A 5,822-nucleotide genomic window follows, 5' to 3' on the forward strand; every position below is an offset into this window, starting at 1 on the left:
ATTTTTATTACATGGATGCGTTTCTTCTACCCAGAAGGAGGCTATGGAGAAAAAGCAAGCAGGGGTAATTACAAATGGACCAAAGAAGGCCATCTGCCAGCAAACTCTTGAAATTTCATGAAGGAAAACGATGAAAATATTGGCTTTGGGAACTTTTGCTCTTTCACTGGTCGAAAGCAAAAGTAACGTGGGTATTTCTGGAGTAGAGTTTTTTGAAAGGGTCTCTGTTCAGGAGGAGAGGGCTTTGGAAAAAAAACAAGCTTAGGGTATCTGTAGAAGGCATAAAATTTTCCTTTGCAGAGATGCAGCATTATGTGCTGTCTGCAGCTGCAGATACATCCCTGCTGGGACATCTGAACTGTAGGCTATCTGCCCAAGCTGTTACGCAGAAGCGATAAAAGTGCTATCTAGTGGGAGGACACTCTGCAGGCCATTCGGCACCTTCATGACCTAAATGGCTTGCTCGTTCTGGACGCCACCAGGAGGTACCAAGAAAAGAAAGGTATGGATGTGAGGTACAGAACGAGGGCTCTGTAGAGTTGCATAGGACTGAAGTCAGGATCCCTGGGTTGCCCCCAACTGGTGCCGCTTGCGTCCACCAGCCCTCCACAGAGGCGGGCGTCCGGTAGGGGGCGCTGCTGAGACGGCGGGCGCTCGTTGGACTCAATCGCATTGACGCACAGCACGGCGGCCGCTGGCCTTGGGGAAGCTCTCAGTGGGATGGGGATGGCGCACGGATGTCGTCCATACGACACAGGATTTCATGTGGCAGTTTTTCAGCTTGCTACTCATAATGTATAAGAAGAAAGTCTGCCCTTCGTGCAGTTTGGGGCAGCTGTGAACTGTCACAAGAGTGTTTTATGGAGGCTGATTTTAATTTTGCCACCCAGGAGAGTAATAGTCCCAAGGAAATGAAGTATCTTTCTGCTATTGTTACATATCCGAAGGAAAAAATCCTGGCACATCACTGGCTAAAAAAATAGTAGTGTGATGAGTCAATAAATTTCTATTGTGTAGCTTTCTCTGGGTGAACAATACTATGTTCTGGGGTAGTGTTAAACAATTAGTTCACATATCATACAAATAAGCACATCCTAGATGGATGCATCTGGGGGTAGTAGAAATTATTCATCTCTAGCCAATCAGACAGCAGTTTTTATTTATTTCAGTGTTTAACAGAATACCTCTCTGGGCTCCAGGAGACCTTGCGAGCAATTTAAAATACAATAACTTGAGAAGGAAAGCCAGCAGTTTTTCCTCACTCTCAATCCAGAATAATAATATATGACAAAATATCCTGTTCCCACAACTATTAGTCTTTCTATCCCCAAGTGTGTAAATAGATAGCTATGCAGGATCAACAGACCTCTTCACAGAATATGTCCTGCCATGGGGCTCCCTGTCCTCTTGCTCTGATGGAAGAGTTTTCAGCATTAATGTTTCCATCATTTGTAACTCTACCACTGCTAGACAGAGATAGGAGACCGCCATGAATCTGCCAGAACTGTGTAAGAAGGCCAGAGCCTGGTTGTATACATCCAGCTTGCTGTGTTGGGGAAAACAGGATGAAACAGTTTAAAAAAATCTAAAAATCAGCCATTTTTTTTTATGAATTTCAGACATTGCCTTCCTGTGCAGTATTATTTAAAAGCAAAATCTGTATCTTGAAATATGTGCAGTGAAAACATTTACAAGGAATGTACCTTTGTCTTCAAATGACACTCACCATTGTGCTTGAGTTGTTTGGAGTAGTTCTGTGTAAATTCCTGCTGTTATTTTTATTGTTTTGTGTTACAATAGTGCCTAGAAATCTAAACCATTTTGCTAGATGCTGTTCAAACACGTACCAAAAGACAATCCCTTCCCAGAAGATTTGCAGACCAGTTACTTTCCCTGAGAATAGAATTTTATTCCTGGACTTCATTTCTTTATAGATTTGAATTCTTGTATCTCACAAGAACTCTGTTTTACCATGTTGTCATTTAATCTTAATCATTGCCTAATTAGACACTAATGTTTTTGAAAGGGGACTACCAAAAGAGATTTCAAACAACTTGAAGTATGCAGAATTACGTGAATTAAGTCACAGATGTTACATGTCTGCAGTGCTGACCAAATCTGTCCAAGGCACTAAGGCAAAGTTTAATATCTCTCATTTTGTACAGAGAGATTAGTGGTCCCCAGCTGTGCCTCAGACCATCCATTCTTCACAGCTGGTCTTTCTTATTAATCCCCAGGAAATGGCCTATGTTCTGATTTGTTGATTTTTAAATACAGGCTGAGCAAAATCCACTTAAATACAGCAGTGTAAAAATTGAAATCATACTTCATGATGGATCATGCTCATGAAGAAGTAACTTCTGGGGGCAGGGGGAGTAATACCTTAGATTCACCTCTGGTGTTTATTTTGAAGTGTCATGGTAAATGTAATAGGAGAACGTAAGCATCCCAGACACCCTTGTTAATGAACCAAGTGCATTTTTAGTCTGGCTGTTGTGCTTTGTCTTCACATGAGAAGGGAGATGTCATCACAGAAGAGCACAGGGCCATTATGGCAGTTGGGATTAACAGACCAGAAGTTAGTAATGCTCTAAACAAAAGAGTTCAGCTTTATTTTTGCTGATGTTCAGTACATTTGAAGTGGATGACTCTGGCTGTATCTTCTAAAATAGGTGAGGTTTCTTATTGCTGTCAACCCTAATATTAACGGTCAGCAGATGGCTACAGTAACTACAGACTACATTCTGCATTTAGTGCATTTTCTAGCTCAGATGAATATACTCCAGTTGTACACACTGTACCCAACCATTTTTGTAGTAATGTAGATCCTCTTAGTTCACATGCCTAAGGCGTAAAAAGAGATGCTAAATGCCTCCTACTTTCCTCTCTTCTGGTATTTGGCTTTTCCCTGACTTCTAATGACTTTATCACTCTTAAATGATCATCTTGCTGGTCAGGAACACATCACAGTAAAAGCAGAAAAGGCACATCATGCAAATGAACTTGCTAAAAGCAGAGGCTTTTCTCATAAGCGATAGTAAGACGATTACAGTTATAACAGAATGAGCAGCAGTGGAATACAGCCTCCTAGCCCTGGCCTAGCTACTCCAGAGACTTCTGAGTGCTTTGATCACTGCATTGAGAAAAATGCAGAGCTTTTCTCATTCCTTTTTCTCCAGCTGCATTGCTTCTCCCAAGTCCTAGACAACCTCTCTTCCATATATCTGGAGACCTCTGTTTAAAAGTTGTATTTGTATGAATGCACTTCGCATTCTGAATCCCATTCTTCCACTGTGGCAGAGCTGTTCTGTTGGCGCTTACAATTGATTGCTCAATTTTACTTCACTAGATGTAATGGACAAACGATGTGACCAGTGTTAGCTGTTAAACCAGTGCTTTAACACAGTGATTTCTGTAATTGTAAATGGTATTTCTCCAGGAAAGGAAAATGAGAGAATTATTCTCGTAACAGTACAAGATTTCTTCTTTTTATTTTTAATTTTTTGCCAAAAGCAAGATTGCAATTTGGACTTCTCAGTATAAATAAACCTTCTGTAATGATATGCTCATAATTAGTGCAATGACTGGTGCTAGGAAAAAAAATGAAACAAGTTAATTTTACAACTGCATTTTCTCCTTGTTCTTCCTAAATCATGAGTACTGAAATGAATAGTGACATATGATCTGCATCTCATCACAAAAGGATCTAAATCCTCTTCATTTTTTTTTCACAATTTGATTGTGGATAGCTTAGGTTATTAGATAGAAACTCTACATTTTTGTTGGAAGTTCACTAATATTGAAAATAAAATTGAAGGTAGGCAAAATAGTTAGAAGCATTGCAATTATTCTTCTTTGTGCTTGTTGTAAAACACAATTTTGAATTGGTTTTGAGGAGTGAATCTTATTTTTGTTCTCTTTGAAGACTTGGAGTAGCATGGTAATTGGAAGACTCAGTGTCTCAGATATGATGAAAGAGTGCAGCTTCCTTAATCATATCCAGCAGAGACTTGTTTGTTAACTGATGTAATTATAGCGACTGGAGTATGTAGTGGAAATGCTAAATCACGGCTTGAACCAGTGACTGAGCTCCTGGTAGGAAAGCAGGGCCAACCCAGGGGAGCTCAGGTGCAAGCAATGAATAGCCAGAAAGGTGGAGCCAGGATCCACGCCTTCCCAGAGCTCATTTAAGGGTTGGCAGTGGAGGTAAAGTGCATCTTGCTGGAGATTCTTGCTTACTTGAGGTTTTCTAAAAGTAAGCAGTTTTTCTTCCTTTGTTTCTGCATCCATGGCTGCTGCATTTGAGTTTATTCTCATTTGTTGCAGCCTAGGATTGTGGTAATCTGCTTATTATTGCTATATTTTCTATCACATTCTGATATTACAGCGTACTGTATGACTCAAATGTCCGTTATCCTTGCATAGAGACATAGTTTATATGGAGTTGCAGAAAAATGTAGGGCTTATTTCATTTTGTGATAGCGCATCTGTGAGTGTGATCTGTAGGGTGCATCTCAATTAACATGTTTGTTTAGAGCAAAGGGGTACTCCTGAAGCTGAATTCCTGAATATCCTCTGTTTTGTGCACTTTTTTTCTTATGCCTTGCAGCATTCAAGTTGGGTTGCTTCCATATGCCACTGAGCAGGAAGATGCAGTACAGCAGTGCAGTGGATCTGCTTTAACCATGGATTAAAGTTCTTTCTATGGAACCATATAACTAAAGGAAAGTAAAAATGCTTTGAAATGTGTATAGTACAGACAATGGATCCTTAGTATGAGTAATTTTGATCTGCACTACTTACTACTACAGGTACAGTCAGAGTCCTGTGAGTATGGCTTCATGGGGGCCTATTCCTCATGAGGGGAGTGAAGGGGCAGCACTGATCATTGCTCTTTGTTGACAGTGGCAGGACCCCAGGAGATGGCATGGAGCTGAGTCAGGGGAGGGTCAGGTTGTGGCTTAGGAAAAGATACTTCACCAGAGGGTGGTCAGGCCCTGGAAAGGCTCCCGGGGGCTGTGGACATGGCCCCAAGCTGCTGGAGTTCAAGAAGTGTTTGGACACTGCTCTCAGACATACAGTCTGATTTTTGTGTGGTCCTGTGTGGAGCCAGGAGTTGGACTCAGTATTCCTTGTGGGTCCCTTCTAACTTGGGGTGTTCTATGATTCTATGGTTCTGTGAAACCCAAAATAAAGAGAGCATGCATGTTATTTAATGCCCACTTTATCATACTGTATTCGTTTATCTTGAGAGTTTAGCTGCTGAACTTTTTTTAATTAGGTCTGATATAACCTCATTTAATATAACCATTTGAGCCCAACTCATCAACCGATTGCTCGCACACTGCATTATGTTTTTGAGTAGCTATGTGCTGGACATTTTGTCCAGAGTGACACTGTGAGAAATGATACTGAAAGCTTCGCTGAAATCCCAAAAGATTACATGAGCTGGTTTCCCTTGGTCAACACGATAACTAGCCTTGCCATAAAAGGATGTTAAGTTTGTTAAACAAGACTTTCTCCTTGTGAACTTTTGTTGACTGTGACCAGTGGCTGCACAGTCTTTCAGATATTTTTCAGTAATTCCCAGAATAACCTCTATAACTTTTCCAGGCTCCAGAAATGAGACTGGCAGGCCTGTAATTACCTGGGTGGTCTTGCCCTTCTTGAAAATTGGGACATTTGCCAGCTTCCCATAGACAGAGACCACTCCAGATTCCCAAAGCCATTGAAAAATTATTATTCATCTCACAATATCTTTATTCAGCTATTGGAGTACCCTGGAATGAATCCCACCAGGCCCCATAGACTTGTATGCATCC

The 5,822-nt window shown here is 40.9% G+C and overlaps 1 long non-coding RNA gene across 1 annotated transcript; it reads left to right on the plus strand.

The window, feature by feature from the left end:
• Nucleotides 1-4,201: 4,201 nt before the first annotated feature.
• Nucleotides 4,202-5,099, plus strand: LOC125691471 (uncharacterized). The gene is made up of 3 exons (XR_007376144.1): nucleotides 4,202-4,255; nucleotides 4,610-4,811; nucleotides 4,906-5,099. It is a non-coding gene; the product is annotated as an uncharacterized LOC125691471 (long non-coding RNA).
• Nucleotides 5,100-5,822: the final 723 nt, after the last annotated feature.

This window comes from Lagopus muta, chromosome 3 (genome assembly GCF_023343835.1).
Source record: "Lagopus muta isolate bLagMut1 chromosome 3, bLagMut1 primary, whole genome shotgun sequence".
Lineage (NCBI taxonomy): Eukaryota > Metazoa > Chordata > Aves > Galliformes > Phasianidae > Lagopus > Lagopus muta.